The 15,339-nt window shown below is 46.1% G+C and overlaps 1 protein-coding gene and 1 long non-coding RNA gene across 2 annotated transcripts in view; one reads left to right on the forward strand and one right to left on the reverse strand.

Annotated features, from left to right (window-relative positions):
• Positions 1-15,339, reverse strand: part of GRK3 (G protein-coupled receptor kinase 3) — a 173,818-nt gene that overhangs the window by 113,963 nt on the left and 44,516 nt on the right. The window lies entirely within an intron of this gene.
• LOC116276611 (uncharacterized) lies at positions 289-4,250 on the forward strand. The gene is made up of 5 exons (XR_004186107.2): positions 289-374; positions 1,257-1,297; positions 2,943-3,043; positions 3,908-4,014; positions 4,137-4,250. It is a non-coding gene; the product is annotated as an uncharacterized lncRNA (long non-coding RNA).

A 15,339-nucleotide genomic window follows, 5' to 3' on the forward strand; every position in this document is an offset into this window, starting at 1 on the left:
AAAGGGCCCCGGGGAAGTCTCTGTGCCCCGGACACGGCAGTTCTCAAAGCAGACCGCCTCCATCAGCATCCTTCTGGAGGTCTAGGGTGGCCCCAGAAATACACGTGCTCCACCTGTCCGCCCAGGTGATGTTGAAGCCGTGGTCCCGGTCACCCTTGAACAGCGCCCCGGGGGCCATCCCCTAAGCCTCAGTCCTCACCCTGAACATCCCACCCCCCTGTAAACTCAGCAAAGAGAAACCTAACAGCTGGAGAAGGTTGCTTGTCTTCATCTATGCAGGGCAATGTGAGATGACATTTCCTTCCTGGGAGCACAGCTGCCCTTAGGAGCCCAGCCGCCTGCCCAAGGTGGTCACCACTCCCTCGCACTCAAAGGTTTGCATTTGGATGTTAAAATGGTCGTTGAGAACCAGAACTAGAATTCTGGCTCTTGTGATTTTACCGTCACATTAGGGGAGCCCTCCTGTGCACACAGACCCACCAGAAGGGTGATATAAGGAAGTGGAAAAGCTGGGGGCCAAACACCAAGGCAGGAGGGAATTTCCAGCTTCCTGATCCCCAGTCTCGATGTCTGGTGCCACTATTCCCCATGAGGGCCTGGGGTTTTCATTTACTTCTTATTTTTCTCAGATGTACGCACAAGTCCACTTTCAGAACCTATCACTCCGGCCAGAGTGATATTAAGGGGCACTCAGAAAGTCTTAAGAAGACGTGGGCTAAAAATTAATCCATGCAAAAAAAAAATCATTTTAATTCATCCACATGGGTCACATTGCCCCAGGAGCCTCGACTTTACTAGGATTTGAGTGAATGTTGAGTCAGTAGCTTACGTGGTTAAGAGTTCACTAGGAATGGTTAAGGTCAAATTTTGGACTTTAAATGTCATGTCACAGCAGAAGCAGCCTGATTTGGTCATGAGAAGAACCCTGCCCTCTTTTGTTCTCTCCCTCAGCAGCCCAGCTAGACCACATCAGCTGCCCCTGGATCTGTTTCATTGTACGTCTGCCATCACAACTGGCTGGTTTTACCAGCTGTTTCTCAAGACCTAAGGCACAATATTCAGTGAAGTTGTCCAGAAAAGGACAAGAGGGTTATAAGAAGTAGGCACACGAGTTCAAAGAGCTTGGTCCGGCAGCAGAAAGCCAAAATGAGGAGCAAGCACAGTATACAGACACCCAAAGACAAAAGTTTGCATGAGCCAAGTATCAAACTTTCAACTCCCACCCTTTTTTTTTTTTTTTTTTTGCCTAAAAACAGGAACACAGAATGTCTTGTCAAGGGTCACCCGAGGAGGAGGGGTAAGTTCCCAAAAAAACATAATGCATTTTTTATGATTTAATTAATACAATTTCTTTCCATATGTCTTTTTATCATCTGAGCTTACACATGATTTGATTGTCAAATAACTACATACTTCCGCCTACATTTTCACGGTCTTCCAAATATTGAGATTTTTATTCTTGCCTCTTAGAATTCAGTTAAGAATTTTGTTTGGTGGTGGGGTTTTTTTTTTCTTTCTTTCTCTTTGGGGAGGAAGAGGAGGATTGTGCAGCATGATGTAGTAAGTTTGGAATAAGAGACCCACCTACATTCAAATCCCTGCTCTGCACTGACTAGCTGGGTGATCTTAGGGGTAACATTTTACCTCTCCGTGCTTTACTGTTCTCATCAGTAGTGGGAATGAAGCCACCAGCCCCCAGGGTTGCTGAGAAGACAAAGGAGATAATACTCATAAAAATGCACCTGGCCTGTCACCCAGTAGGTCCCCAATGAAGGTCACTGCATTTCCTCTGTTTTGCTTCATTTTACCCTGGCCTGCTGGAAAGATACTGAAACCAGCTATTCACAGACACTATCCTTGAAACAGAAAAACCCCTTACCAAAAAACTTGTCCTTATGTGGTATATTTATACGATGGAATACTACTCAGCCATAAAAACTGCCAACATAACGCCATTTGCAACATGGATGCTCCTGGAGAATGTCATTCCAAGTGAAGTAAGCCAGAAAGAGAAAGAAAAACACCACATGAGATCGCATGTGGAATCTAAAAAACAAAAACAAAAGCCTAAATACAAAACAGAAATAGACTCATAGACATAGAATACAAACTTGTGGTTGCCAAGGGGGCAGAGGGTGGGAAGGGATAGATGGGATTTCAAAATTGTAGAATAGATAAAAGATTATACTGTACAGCACAGGGAAATATACACAAGATCTTATGGTAGCTCACAGAGAAAAAAATATGACAATGAATATATATATGTTCATGTATAACTGAAAAATTGTGCTCTACACTGGAATTTGACACAACATTGTAAAATGATTATAAGTCAAAAAAAATGTTAAAAAAAATCTCCTTAGTGCATTTCTAGGAACCCAAATTGGCAAAAAAAAAAAAAAAAAAAAAGAAAAAGAAAAGCCATTATAGACAGAAGCAACGACTCTTCTAGTAAAAAGAACAGAGTCCAAAATTGGGTCCCTTAACTGAGGCCCCTCCCCCAGTGAAGTCAGTGACCAGAGCATCCTTTCTTGGTCTTCCCAGTGTGTGAACTTGGGATTCCTGGCTCTCTCTTTTACTCTCTCACTTTCCCTTCCCTCTCCTTTCCCTCAACTCTCTTAATGCTGAACAGCTTTTTGTGTTCACTGCAAACAAAAGGCACTAATGACAGCGATGAAGTTGTCATAACTGACCTGCAGGATCCTGTTGCTAAACACCAACGCCAGACTGTAATCATTACGGACGAACAGAGAAAACAAATAGCAATGCCGTTGTACTCAGCCAATAATGCTCCCTTGCAAATAAGCGTGTTTTCCTCCCTCCCTCTTCCCGAAATGATTTAAATGACTCTGGGCTCACACTGCTTGTGATAATTGATAAAACTCCAAAGTCCCTGCAAGGTTCCTAATGTTCTCTTTTTCTCTTTCCTGTGACTTCCCAAGATCAGGGGAGGTGTGGCTGAGATGGATGCATCAAAGCTGATACTCCCGGAGTAATTCTGATAACAGCTTCAAGGGAAAAAAGCGAACCAGAGAACTAACTGGTATTTGTTTTCGGTTCCGGGCTTGACTGGGGCTTCCTACTCACACCGAGAATCCCTGGACTGTAAAAGCTGGGGAGGGAGGGTGGTTCTGGGAAATAAATCAGGCACACATGCAAAAAGTCAACTGTAAGACACCAAATAGAAGATTTTTGAGACCAGCAGAACGTGCCTGCCTTCAATTCATTAATATCACAGTATTTAATTCAATCCCTGCTAACAGAGACTCAGTGTTTTGGTAAGCGGTCCCCTAAACAGAGTTGCTTTGCAAGAAATCCCACACACAATTGGAGTTTGAATGGGTTTGCTTCCAAACATCTCACTCTGTAAAGTCTGCAGCCATGCCGAGACCACTGTCCCATTTCACTTGTAACTTCGATCACAATTCTGCACATGCATCATAGGAACTGCTTTTAATGTTGTTTTAAGAGCAAAGCTTTACAAACTTTCATGGAGGCTGAGTCCTAGGCACTCCATGCCTTAAAAGATAGGCAGAAAGTTCTAACACCAAACTTCAGTTTACATAGCACTGAAATTACGTTCAGCGCAGAAGTACCTTCCTTTAAAGAAGTGGGTGGAAACACATTTCTCTACAGGAGCTCCGGGTCGGTGCCTCTCTAGAGAGAAGTCTTGGGGTGATGTAGTTCAGAACCTGGGCTAAGGAGGCAGATGGCCCAAATTAGAACCCCAGTACCAGTACTTCGAGCTGTGTGACCTTAGACAAATTGCTCAATCTCTCTGGGCCTCAGCACTCTCTGTGGTATTCATGGGATTGCTGCAAGAACAAAGCTGTAATTTGAAAAACACTTAGAACAGTGTCTGGCGCTCAAAAAAATGGGATCTTTGTCATCATCCTCATCGTCCTAGGAGTATCTCTACATCAATCACGCCCAGCATGATGAAAAATGACCAGTCCCCGGAACATAAAAGCAGTGTGGGATGTGACCCGCTGGCTCTGGCACTGCTGAATTACTGTAAGTGAGCCTTGTCAGCCTTTTAAATCTCTTTCCACGGCTGCCTAATGAAAGGCTTGAATGAGCTGGTCCTCAAGTTCCCTTCAAACTGTAAAATTCTCTGGTTTTATTTAATCCTACAGTGACTCTCTGCATGGTAAAGAATACTCACACCTCTCTAGAACATCTTGTGAGTTTCAGCTTTGCTGTAGCAGGATGTACCTAGGACACGAATAATCACCGGCGGTGCCACCATCCACAGGTGAGGTGAGCAATCAGTCCATCAGCTGGTTTACGGAAACAAGCACATCTGTATTTTCCTCCGGCATCTGCACTCAACACACCAACCTTGCTCAATAAACACACACTGAGTAAATAAGTGAATGAATGAATGAATGAATGGCATAAAAGATATAGGATGTTTGCCTCAAAGAACCTTCTATAGAGATAATCTAAAAGGAGGGGGGAAAGTGCTATTTTAAACCACAAATGCCTACTAGAAAGGGTGCATCGGGTAAATGATGGGCCCTAACCGCTTGGTCCCTGCTGGTCTTTCCTGATGCTTGCTAATGGCCAAGAAGGCGTCTCCAGCAGCTGAGAGCCTTGATGCCCTCAGACTTGGAAAGGGAGCAGTTGAGAGCTTCAGGCCTGGGGATGGAGAGAGCCAAACCCCTTTGCCTAACAGAAGGGCCTGGAGGAGAACTCCAAAGAAGAGTGAGAGAAAGTAATGAGATGGCCCGAGGCCAGGCACCCCGTGGGATGGGCAGCCAGAGAAAACCCGCAGAGGTGGGGTGGACTAGAGGACTTCCGTTTTCTGTGCCGTTTTAAGTTCACTATTCTGCACAGCAATGTCATGCCTTTCCGGTGATCTGACAACCCACGTGTGTGGGTCTTTGATAGCGGGTTGCAGGAGAGGTTGGATCCAGCAAGAACGTTGGGAAACCAGGCTCCCTGGACTCCTCGGCCACCCAGGGCAGGCCTTGGCTTTTCTGCGGGACTGGAAAACCCATCTTGTCTCCCTCTCGGGGTGTGAGAAGATGACCCCTGGATATGGAAATCACAAAAGGCCAGAACTTCTGCATTGCCCAGTTCCCTCTGGCCCCTAACCTGGTGGCCTTCCCTCCATGGTCCTGTCTTGGCCTGTACCTTTCAGCTGGGAAATTATATCAATCCAAGAAAGGCCACCACAGACCCCAATCTGCTAAGGAAAGGCATATAGATCTCCCATGCCACGCCTTACAAGTCATCTGGGACCAGTGGCTGCAGGCCATCAGTGAATTCATCCCCCACGTCTCAGGGACCGTCCCTCCTTCCCATCTCAGTCAATTCTGTTTCTTCTTTCCTGGTTGCAGCTCCCAAAATGGTCTCATTCTGTCAGAGCTCATGGGTATAGATTCCAACAGGCCAGACTCAGTAACAAAATCCTGGGGTCTGGGCCAGGCCGGGCATCCCCCTGATCCACCAGGAAGGGGGTTGTGTCCTCCTGGGATGTGCTCTAGACCAGCCAGCACTTCCAGACACTTACGTTGTTGAAATTGCCAAAGTGCAGATTCAGAGTCAGAGGTCCAGGGCGGGGCCTGAGGTTCTGCATTGAGAAACGCAGACTTCCCAGTAGGGCCAAAGCCACTGAAACTTGGGCCGCACACTAAACCTGCCAAAGCGGGATCTGCCCCGTAACAAGATACCCAGGCGATTCCAGGGCACATCGAAGTATGCCAAGCCCTGCTCTAGGTCACCCTGGGACCTCTAGTTCAGGCCCTGAAATAGTTCAAGCAGGCGTCACAGAGGCGGGTTCTACAGAGAGAAGGGTCAGATCAGCTGGGCCCAAATGGGCAGCCCCGAGAGAAAGGGGGAGAAGAGGGAGAAATGGGCTGGGGAAGATTGATGCAGGGCCTGGGAGCCACAGGGGAATCGAAGCTATCTTAGGAGCAGTGGGAGGCCAGTGGACGGTTTCGAAGAGAAGCGTGATGACATCAGATGTACCTTTTTATAAGAGTCTGCTGGCTGGAGATACAGGACAGGTGAGCAAGAGGGAACCTGGGAGCAATTCAGGGTGGTAATCCAGGAGACCAGGATGAGGGTGGCTACAGAAGGCAGACCAGCACATCACATGTGAGGCGCACCAAGTGTGTTCCAAGATGGAGGGGACTCATCCAGGGTGATTTGCAGGCCTCCAAGGCAGCAGTAAGAACAGAAGGAAAGTCCTCCTTCCGACCTCCCTGGAACCTTGAGAATAAGTCTTTTATTTCCACATCCAGAAGATGCCCACAGCTTGCCAACTTATCCTGCTTCCAAACCCTCCCTTCTTCAATCCACCTGACAACTTGCTGCCCCTGCTCAAGAACTTTCAGTAGCTCCCTACTGCCTTCCAAATCATCTTCAAATTCCTCCGCCAACACTTCTGTGCTCTGCCTTCTATTTCTGCCACTCATGTTCATGCTTTCATTCATTCAACAGATATTTACTGAGTACCATCAATGAAGCAGGCAGTAAAAAGAAATCACTCATCTGCCAAGACACAGAATCAGTCCCTGGAGGTTTATAGCCACACTGAAATGCTCTTCCAAATAAGCCACTTTGGCTCTATAAAATAGAAATAATAATAATAATAATAATAATAACAATAACAACAACAACAGCAGCAGCAGCAGATAATACTTAGTAAGCGCTTACTGTGTGCCAATTGCCACGTTGAACACTTTGTGTGACTATCATTAAATCTGCCCCAAACACCCACGATGGAGACGGTGAGTCTCATTTTAAACATGAGAAAAACATCGAGTTACTTACAAAACGAGTACAATAACTAAATTAATAGGATCTGAACCCAGGCAGCCTGAGTCCAGAGTTAGTTCCCCTGATTCCTGTCTTCTAAATGTCCCTATACTCTAAGTCATGGGGCTGCTGGGTCAACCAGAATAACCTTGTACCTGTTCAAGTATGCAAGCAGCTATATAAATCCTATTAAAATGTTCCTTTCAATTCACTTCCTGCAACTCACTAAGCCAGGGTCACTTTGGTCAAGCTGATTCCAGCCTTGGAAGCCTTCTGGTTCCTTTTCCTGGGATATTCCCCTTTGAGGTCTTTTCTTGGCCTCCCACCATTGTCTGCCCACATGCCACCCCTGGCATCTCTCTGAGAGAGACTCCACTCAACCACCTCTGAGCTATAAGCAGAGCTGTCAAGCAGTCTCCTTGGGGCTTGCCGCATTTCCCAAGCCCTTTTCCCCTTCCTTTCCCCTTTCTCTCTTCCTCTCCCCTCCCTCCCATCTCCCCCTGCCCCTTTAGCCCTTCAGGCACAAATGCCCCTCTTGACTTCTGCATGCCTGCCTCCTTAATCAAAAGCTGCTCTCATGAAAAGACTTCCTGTCAGTCATTTACACCTTAGTATGAATTTGTTCCCCCAAATGTCTGCATTTTAAAGTCATCTGAGTATAAAATGGTAGGCTTTGCTCTTCTTAAAAGGATTTTATTTACCAAGATTTTTTTTGGGGGGGGAGTGGGGGAAGATATATTGAGGGCAGTAAGATTTTCTACCCCAGGAATCATTCAGCTGACCTCCTGGTGGGACTAGAGTGATTTCAGGGTCTCGGTACAGTTGAGAAGAAAGAGGATGGATATTGAAGTAGGTCTTGAACTTCTAATGTTGCTTTCATGATCTTAGATGAAGCGACTTCCCCTCTCTGAATCTCCATTGTCTCCTCTGTCATTAAGGGTAATTACTTATCACAGAGATGATCATGAGGATTAAAGGAAATAAGAAGGCACATGGTAAGGGCTCAACCGGACATGAATGAGTGAAGTCTGCACCGGTACAGTCAGCCCAATGGACCCTGTACCTGGACTTGCCAACACCACACATGCTCCCAGCACCCCCACTGCCCACCATTGTTTCCAGAAAGAGTGGAGCATGGAATTTGGCAGGAGACCACAAAAAGTCCTGGAATCCTGACCACTCTCAAGTCCAGAATGCTCTCCTTCAGAGAATCACATTTTCGGGGCCAATTTTAAGTATTTAAGACTTAATTGAGGATTGGAATCACTCCCGTCCTGGATCTCTCCTTCCTGGTACTGTGACCAGCCAACGTCACCCCCTGCCATGCCAGCTTTATGACCTTCTCTATCAGTATCACCAAACCTGACCCCTCCGAGAGCAGACATTAGTCCCCTGGAGCGAATCATAATTCAGCCACCATAAACCCCAGACCCAAAGTGATAATTATTGGAAGATGAAGAAAGCTCTTGTCCTAGTCTCCAGGAAGCCAAGTAAGTTCTCAGAATAAAAAAAATTACATTGATTTCTGTTCATTCATTTGTTCATAGATAACTTCACTCCATCAATCACTTATTTAGCAAATCTTTACTGGGGTCACTGGGATGATAGTGGGAGCCAGGTATATACCCTCTACTTCCATGGAATAACATTCTAGCAGGGGGACTTCGTTGGCAGTTAATTGATTATTTCATTGAAATTGTGTTGTGTGCCAAAAGCATATAGGTGTCTGAGAGTCCCTATAACAGGGACCTCACAATCAGGGGTGAATCCTGGAGGGCCTCTCTGAGGAGGTGACGTTACAGCTGAGAACAGAAGGATGAGCAGAAAGAGGGAGGGCAATGGCTTCCAGGTGGAGGATGCAGGCTGGGAAAAGGCCCGGAGTGGAAGGAGCATGGATGGAGAACATGGATGGGGTGTGAGGTGAGGCCTGAGACAGGGCAGAAGTCAGACCCTGCAGGGCCCTGGAGACCTCACTAAGGAGCAGGTTTTTGTCCAAGAGCAATGGGGAGCCATGGATAGTGTTAAGCAGGGATGTGATACGATCCAGTTGACCATGTGAACAAGAGCTCTGGCAGCTCTCTGGATAAAGACCTTCCTGTCCCTTTAACATAGTCCCAAAAAAGGCATGGGTGGGGGTTGGGCAGGAGGCTGGATTTTTCTGGAGGACTTTCCTTATAAACTGCTTTAAATAGAACTAAGAGGAAGCAAACAAATGATGGCTCTGGCATCCAAGCCTTATTTTTTTCTAAACAAATAAGAAAAATGAGCAACATGAGACCAAAATGTTTCCATCTTGAGGCCTTGAAAAGAAGTGTCTGTTTTGCCTCCTCCTCTGAAGCACAAGGGACCAGTGTGTACCATGCAAATAGATGCCACATGCAAATGGTAACTTATGGGACTAATCAACTGGGGACAAAGGTTCTGCAGGGTCACTGCAGGATCCTGGTGCCAGGGTTGGATTTGACAGCATCTGACATCTCCCCTAGGCTCACCCACTGTTGTTGCCTCATCAGTTCAGTTACCATCCGTGTGGACACCCAGCACATGATTAAGAAACTTCTTAAGCTGAGCCCTTGCTCAAGAAATGTTGCCACCATTAACAGCCCACTTGGGAGTCTTTGTGACTATACTGATCACACTTAGAATCCAACAAATGTGCAAGAGAGAAAGTGATTTCCCAAGACTGTAGGATGACTGTCCCATGGGACATTTGGCTCCAAAAGCCTTCATCTGCTGGTCATGGGTTGTAGGACTTAAGCGTCTCCACAGGGAGTTGTTCCCCACCCCCTACCAAAATCCAGAAAGATGTGGTTATCTATTACCAGCACTTAAACTGGGTAAGATCTGTTGGCTGATCACATCGAATTTCTCAATTGCATTCTGTTATCTCTGTGCAGAGACAAGGCTTTGGCATTTAGTTCTTGCTGTGTAGCAATAACACAGGGTCTCAAAGACCCTGCAGGTCAGAAGTCTGGATATGGCTTAATGGGGTCCTCTGTTCAGGGTCTCACAAGGCTGCAATCAAGTGTCAGCCGGGGCTGCAATCTCATCTGAGTCTCGCCCAGGGAAGGGTCGGCCTCCAAGTTTACACGATTGCAGCCAACACTTAGTTCCTTGCAGCCTGTTGGATTCAGGGTCCTGGATTCTTGCTGACTGTTGACCAGAGGCTTCCTTCAGCTCCTAGAAGCTGCACTCAGATCCACACTCCACGGGCCTCTCCAACATGACCACATACTTCATCCAGGCATCTCAAGATGAACATTATAATCTTACACATGCCATCCCCTTTGCATGTTGCACTAGTTTGAAACCACATGGAAAGCCTCCAGGAAAGGGGGCTACTGGTGGCATTCCTCCTGGTGGGATCACAGGGGTCGCCCTAGAGCTTGTCTCCTGTCACTTTGGGACTCGTTCCTCCACTGAAGGAGAAGAATACAGTCCTTGGTCACTGGTTAAGGTAACTTGCTATTTGTTTAAAAAAAAATGATATGGTGAAGCGAAATTTGTACTTTGAATGATGAAAAAGAATTAGTTCTTTCACCATAGTCTAGATTGAATGAGGGTGCAGGCCAGACCTGAAGATGATACTTAATGAAATAATACAGACACACATGGGGATGAGGTCCATGGCGACTGTGCCCCAGAGGACCCCAACCCAAACGCTGACTTGGTTGGTGATAGTCAGAATTGATCATGGGAGATACCTAGCAGGGACCAGGACCAGCGTGTTAGGTGTAGAGTTTGAATCTCACCTTTATTATACACCAGCCAAGTGCCTTTAAACCAGGGGCCTGACCTCCCAACGCCTCTGGTTCTTTATTCAGAAAGTGGGAAGAATAGTAGGCTTGTCATGAGGGTTTGAGAGAATCCAGCTAATATAACATATAGAGACACCTGTGACAGAGTTTTAAGTCGGAATGGCTAAAACAAAAAAATACAAACAAAACCAAATGGCGATGAGGATGTGAAGCGAATGGAGCTCTTAAATACCACTGGTGTAAGTGTCCATTGGTTTGACCATTTTGGAAAATTGTTTGGCAGTATCTGCTAAAGGTAAATATATGTTTACCATAGGCCTGAGAATTTCTACTTCAAGATAAAAATAAAGGAGTGCTTATGAATACCTAAACACCCTGCACACGAACGTTCACATTAACTGTACTCCCAGCAAAAACTGAAACAACCCAGATATCCATGAACCATCCAGCAGATACATTATAGCATGGTCATGCGATGAAATATTACACAGGAAGGAAAAAGGACAACCTATGATTACAGACAACAACGTGGATAAATCGTATACACATACTGTTGAGTTATAGAAGCCATGGACATGAGAATACATGTGGTATGAGATCACTTACAGGCAACTGAAAGACAGGCAAAACGAATCGATGTTGATAATGATCAGAATAGGGTTACCTTTGGTGGTGATTGACTAGGAGGAGAGGGAAGGAGCCTTCTGGAGGCTGGAAATCAAGTTGTTATTGACTTGATTTAAGCAAATAAAAATACGGTGATTGGTGTTGGCCTCCTGGTTCCAATTCCTAACTCTTCTTGGCAGCAGGCTGCCTGCCCTCGCCAGGCATTAGGAGAGAGGGCACTCATCCTTCCCCCACCCAAGGGCTCTTCACACACTCATGTTTACCAGTGAGGCAACCTGGGTGTGCAACTCTGTTATTTAGTATCTACGTGGATTCAATCAGAGGCAGATGGAGATGTGCATCCTGCATCCTGCCTGGAGTTCTCAAATGCAAAACTAAAAACCTCTCCTTCCTCTGCGTTCTCTCTACCCATCCCAGAGGATCAGGCCCACAGCATCCCACCTGGGACCCTCTGAGTGTACGCAGGGGCATCTTGTTGCAACAGTAACACTGGGGAGATTTGGTGTCCTGGGCCCCCACGTTTAGAACCTGAGCAGCCCTTCCAGGCATGTGTAAGTTGCGTCATACTCTGTGACCACAAATATGTCTGTCAATGGCAGATGCATCCCCTTCCCCGTCTTACTGATGGCAGCGGGTGTAAAAGAGCGTGGTTTCCATTATACTTGTCTCTGGGTGGGACCTATGGCAGAGCCTGCCCCCAGCCCCTTCTCACATCGCCCTCCCTCTGAAGTCCCAAGCCCCTAGCTTTCCCCTCCTTGAGCTCTAACTTCTCATTTCTACCATGTTATTAGGCTCATTTTTATTTTCTTTTACTCTTCATCACTTTGCACGCTGTAAGCACTCAACAGGAGTGATCACTCCTTGGCAGAAAATGAGTGTTGCAGTCCCTAGAGAAGTGAGCCCCAAATGGAGCAGAAATAACCCAGGCAGACCCATGGCAGCCTGGCTGAATTCACCCTCAAAATGCTTTGACACTCTCGACTGAGTCGAGGGACAACACGCAACTTTCTGATTAACATCGCTTCCTTCGAAGATTCCTTGATTTCGAGAAGAGATGCCCCATATCAGTGTTTTTTAAGCTGTGACTCAAAGCCAATTGGCAGGTCATGAAATCCATTTAGACAGATTGCAAGCAGCATTTTCAAATAATGAAGTAAAATAGAATGGTATAAAAATCGTGAGAAAGTGAGTCGCAGAGTTTGAAGCGCTGTTTTGTGAACCATTTGTTACAGAGGTGTGTGGCAGTGTGTGTGTGTGTGTGTGTGTGAGAGAGAGAGAGAGAGAGAGAGAGAGCTGTGTATTGGGCTTCTTTGTAAAATGTGCTTCTTACTGTGAGCCGTGATCAAAGGCTTTGAAAGTCCCTGATCCAGATAATATGTCCACAAGCATCCTGGTCAATGCAAAGATAAATTAATAAGTTGACCACTCTCCATTGACTTGTAAAATTGCGACCCTAAACCAGATGTCAGTCCCTGAAGCAACTCATGGTTGTTCCCACCAAGATACAACCACCCCACAGAAGGCTCTGCCTGATCATCACCCTGACTCTGCCCACTTTAATGTAGAAATGGAAAATGCAACCACAGTGATCAATGCAAATTGCTTTAGGTGACAACACTTTGGACCTTTTGGACGGACAACAAGCACTTTGGAGAACAGGCTTTCAGAGTGTGGCCTCTTAAGAGGTGGGTCACTCATAAGAGGCTCCATTACAGGCCAAATTGAGTGCTGTGTGGTTTAGAGCATGACACTTAACCTCTCTGGGCTCCTGTTTTCTCGATGATGAAACAAGGAGTAAGTGGGGCTGGGAGGGAACAGAGGAGACATAACCTACTTTTTTTCTTTTTCAACTTCTGTGTCCTTTAATTTCCAATAAGGAGATGTTGCTTTTGTAACTTTAAAATACAAGATTTAAAGTTAACAAAAAAGGAGAGAGTCAGGCTAGATTGTGATTTCTCGACGTTGGAAACTCACATCCCCTTTTATAAGATGGAAGGTACATGTGCTTGGGCCACCTTTGCAGGCTGGCCCTTCCCATGTCGATTTCAGACCAGATTCAGGACACCTATGAGGAAGAAGGGATGGAAGAAGGGATGGGGAGGGGAGGGAGGGAAGGGGAGGAAAAGGAAAGCAGCAAAGTCATCTTGAACATGTGGCCAAGGAGTGTGGATTTTACTGAAGATCTGGTGGAGACGCAGAGGGAATTACATCACACATCACACAACAGAACTGCCTAAATACCGTCTTGGGAGTTTTCTGTGCTTTCTCTCTGTTCCATGAATACAAGGACTGTGTCTTTCTTATTGTCCACCCCATCCCGCTCTTCTGGATGATACTGTTAGCAAACTTGGTTATGCTGGGAGCCACGAGTCCCAGACTGCCTTTCTCTATACCACTCTGGGTTAGAGTTACTGAAAAGTGAAGTTGCGCGGGACCAGGGAGACCCAAGTGAAGCAGCAGCCATCGCGCTCTGAAGGTTGTCCTTGGACAGGTGAGGTGAGAGGCAGACAGATGCAGAAGTGCCTGCAGCTTCCAGTTTGTCCTCACCCTTCTCTGCTCTGCATCCAGCTGTCCCCAACAGTAATGTCAAGCCCGTCTCTAGACACTTAGCTGTGAGTTCACACAGGTACCAGCCATGCACTTTGAAAGATCTCCATGGACTTTTACACCAGCCCCTTTCATGGGTCCCCTGCATCAGTTGGACATACCATGCTTCCTGATCTTCCTGCGAGCTCCTGCTCCAGAGCTTGCTGGGGAATTCTCTTCACCCTCCGCGCTCCTTTATGAATCTTTTCTCCCCCAGCTTCTTCCCCATCCGTGTTTGTTCTGATTCCTATCATGCAGACCTCAGTCTGCAACACCATATGTTTCTCCTTCCTTGACTGGCCCCTCAGAGACACACCAGGGTCTGGCCTCCCAGCCTCAAAGACAACGGGTATAAAATGGGGCTAAAGATTTCACTGAAAAGCCAGATCCCTTAGGACTTTACATTTTGGATAAGGAGTTTGGACCGAATCCTGAGGGCACTAGGGAGCCACTGAGTGTGATACACAGACACCAAGTGCTATGAAGAGGATGGATGAGTGGGGAGTCAGAGAGGCTGTGAGGGAACCAGGGAAAGGGTGATCACACACCTCCCCAAGTATTTATTTGTGTCTCTATAGATGGAGCAGTTGTTCAATGAAAGTTAAATTTTAATCATGTTATGACAGTCAATAAATCACTTGTCAAGCTAATAGTGACTATTTCTGGGCCATGGCCCCTTAATAATAGGTGAATGGTCACCTCTTTTCCCAGCCAGGATCTAGAACTTCAGAACTTTCAGAAATAGTCTGGACAACATGGATAAGATCAGCAAATGGACTGGAAAAGATGGATGAGGAACACTGAGATGACAGACAAGAGGTGACACTTTAAATAATAGCCACGTGGTAGCACCAGGGACCAAGTCTACAGAGGCTGGTTCATCGGCAACAATAAGAAAATGTTCCAAAAAATGAACAGTGAAAAAAATGAAAGAAAAAGAAAATTCTGGTCTCCCTTGCCAACCGACCGCTGCCCTTCCAGCTCTGTCCCAATGGTCACACTTCTTTTCAGTTCATCCAGAATGGGCTGTGAGTGCACCAATTTTCAGAGCAGTTTTCTGAGGCTACAACTTGATCCGACATTATCTTTCTGAGAATTAAGCCTTAAAAGAAGCACCTGCATTTTTCCTTATCTTCTAGGAAAATAGAAAAAAATGAGAAAGGAAGAAGAGAAGGGTGGGTTTTGACTGTATATTCTGGTTTCAGTTTTTTTAAAAAAAAGATACAGCTGGCTTGAGCATCATTCTTTTGAATTTCTGCTTTGAGGCTTACATTCAATAACAATATTTTATTGAGAAGGACCCCCCCGCCGCCACCAACTACCGCCCAGAAAACCTGTAGGGGCGTGTGATCAGAGCTGGCAGCAGAGAGAGGAGGTGGAGGAAGTTAGCCAACAGCTTAGAGAAAAATCATTTTCATTTCTTCTGAAATTAAGGGAACTAACTTTATTCCCACCTCATAACAAGGAAGTAGAAAGAAATGATAATGCTGAACTGCAAGGGGCCCCGGGGTATACTTTTGTTCCCCTAAGTGGCTTCTCTCGAATTACAGCTTGGAGGAGAGGCTCTTGGGGGTGATAAAGGCTCTGAGAGAGCACAGAC

Source organism: Vicugna pacos, chromosome 32, assembly GCF_048564905.1.
Source record: "Vicugna pacos chromosome 32, VicPac4, whole genome shotgun sequence".
NCBI lineage: Eukaryota > Metazoa > Chordata > Mammalia > Artiodactyla > Camelidae > Vicugna > Vicugna pacos.